Source organism: Aplysia californica, unplaced genomic scaffold (genome assembly GCF_000002075.1).
Source record: "Aplysia californica isolate F4 #8 unplaced genomic scaffold, AplCal3.0 scaffold00175, whole genome shotgun sequence".
Lineage (NCBI taxonomy): Eukaryota > Metazoa > Mollusca > Gastropoda > Aplysiida > Aplysiidae > Aplysia > Aplysia californica.
In genome coordinates, this window is record NW_004797445.1 from 903719 (window position 1) to 906322 (window position 2604).

The 2604-nt window shown below is 45.5% G+C and overlaps 1 protein-coding gene across 1 annotated transcript in view; it reads left to right on the plus strand.

Moving 5' to 3' along the window:
* The window catches only part of LOC101848432, a gene marked incomplete in the record, with an annotated part of 130938 nt that overhangs the window by 106130 nt on the left and 22204 nt on the right, over positions 1 to 2604 (plus strand).

The following is a 2604-nucleotide window of genomic DNA, read 5'->3' on the forward strand; positions in this document are numbered from 1 at the left end:
GAAAAAAAAAAATTTTTTTTTTTTCAGAAAAAACGGCCCCCGGCGGGGGGAATACTAAAAAAAAAAGAACTCTTTTTTTTTGCCCCGGGGCCCCTAAAAACCAGAGATATTGGGGGGGGGGGGCGCGCGCGCACACACACACACACACAAAACATACACAACATAACACACACACACAGACCCCCACACACACACACACACACACACACACACACACACACACACACACACACGCACACTCACGCACGCGCGCGCGCACACACACACACGCACACACACACACACGCACACACACACACACACACACACACACACACACACACACACACACACACACACACACACACACACACGTACATTTTGAGACATGGTCTCCATACGGAAACAATTCGTCTTTCCCCTCCATCTCAGCAGGTGTTTAGTGGGTGGTGTTCAGGTGTGTCGGTTGTTGTTTATGTTGTTGTTGGTATTCGTTGTCCTTTTCCTTGTTGCTCTTCCAGTGAACAGTTCTTTGTGAAGTAGGACCATTATAGTGCTCATTGACCATACACACACCCAAATACGACTGAGCTCAATGTCGTCTTGCTCATCACATAGAAGAAAGAAGAACCAAATAAGTTTGGTCAAAGGTGGAGGGGATGTAACCCCTCCCCCAATAAAATAAAAATAAATAAAATAAAATAAAAATTATTTCGGTTCCCTCTCCCAATCCATTTTCGCCTCAGTGACTCGTTAACCCAAGTTTTCCTTCTCTGTCTGGTGTCGGCAAAGTCACATGCCTTAGTGCCAATGCCATTCTTTTTGTGTACATTCCAGCCAGACTTTCCCATCAAATTGTTTCTTCTTTCTCTTTCTTTCTCTCTTTCTCTGGGTGTGTGTGTGTGTGTCTGTCTGTCTGTCTGTCTGTCTGTCTGTCTGTCAGTCTCTCTCTCTCTCTCTCTCTCTCTCTCTGTCTCTCTCTGTCTCTGTCTCTGTCTCTCTCTGTCTCTCTCTCTCTCTCTCTCTCTCTCTCTCTCTCTCTCTCTCTGTGTCTCTGTCTCTGACTGTCTGTCTGTCTGTGTGTCTGCCTCTCTCTCTCTCTCTCTCTCTCTCTCTCTCTCTCTCTCTCTCTCTCTCTCTCTCTCTCTCTCTCTCTCTCTCTCTCTCTCTACCCCTTTGCGTTCCTCTATTTCACTGAAAGCTCTATCTGTCATCATCACACCATTGTTTGACAGGCACAGTTGTTCTTTACCGATATGAATAGCATAGGAATTTAGACAATGCATGTTAGAGAAAGAATGTACATGGATTTGTCACGAGCGGGCATAAATATTTACCTTGCTCACACGCAGTGAAAGGATGTACTGCCATGAGTGTCGATGTAAGAACGCCTGTGTTTGTCTGAGTAGGCGTTTAGTGGCTGGGTAGCCGTGAACAGATCGTAAGAAACGAATTACTGTGTCCTTTGGTGTGTGTTTTTGTAGAAGTTTTACGGCTCTCGCAACCACACAAGGTCGTATGAGCGCACGCCTTGTCCCGGGTTTTGACACTTTGTGAGGGATACATCGTACTCAAGGGAGAGCAAGAGGGAGGGGGGCACGTTGAGCTCTTTTTTTTTGGTCTGAACCCTGTGTCGTAATGTGAATTGGGCAACCGGTGGACACTTGGCGTTGTGAATTGTAAGACTTGTGTGTGTGTATGTGTGGGTGTCTGTGAGTGTGTGGTTGTCTGTATTGTCTGTGTGTGTGTGTGTGTGTGTGTGTGTGTGTGTGTGTGTGTGTGTGTGTGTGTGTGTGTGAGAGAGAGAGAGAGATGGAGAGAGAGAGAGATGGAGAGAGAGAGAGAGAGAGAGTGTGTTTTAGTGTGTGTGTTCATGCGTAGGTGGTCTTTGTAAAACAGTATTTTCTAATTATATTTACGGGGAGACTTGTATTAGTTATATGTGTTTTAGTTTTAGAAAGACATTTACGGCACTTGCAATGCAGTAAGGTCATAAAGAGCCGAAGATTAGAGGTATCGCCAGAGAGTAACAAACACAAAAAAAACGGAGGGAAGATAAAGACAATAGATGCTTGATAGGAAAAAAGAAGTAAACCACTTCAGAGCACCAACCAACCACCCACCAACCACCCACAATTATATGTGTGTTCATGCTTTCCAGAGGCTGCACAACTTGTATAACTTTCCTTATCGTTCTTTTTTTCAATTCTCCTTTCCCCTTCCTGCTTCGTCTTCTTTTTTCTCTCTTCCCTGTCTCTTTATTCCTGTTTCTCACCCCTGTCTTTTTATTCCAGTTTCTGTCTGTCTGTCCCTCCGTCCGTCCGTTCGTCCGTCTGTCCGTCCGTCCGTCCGTCCGTCTTTATCTTTTTGATGTCGCACGCCCCTCCCTTTATGCTGTGTTCTTGACTCCCTTGTGACTCTCTCTCTCTCTCTCTCTCTCTCTCTCTCTCTCTCTCTCTCTCTCTCTCTCTCTCTCTCTCTCTCTCTCTCTCTCTCTCTCTCTCTCCATATTGTGTCAGCCTTCCCTTCCCCCATGTCAGTCTTTAAAGACCATAAAAACACTGGCCGAAAATGAACAAAGTCCGAAAGAGGGAACGGACAAGCGATAAAGGTCACTGTCTATAT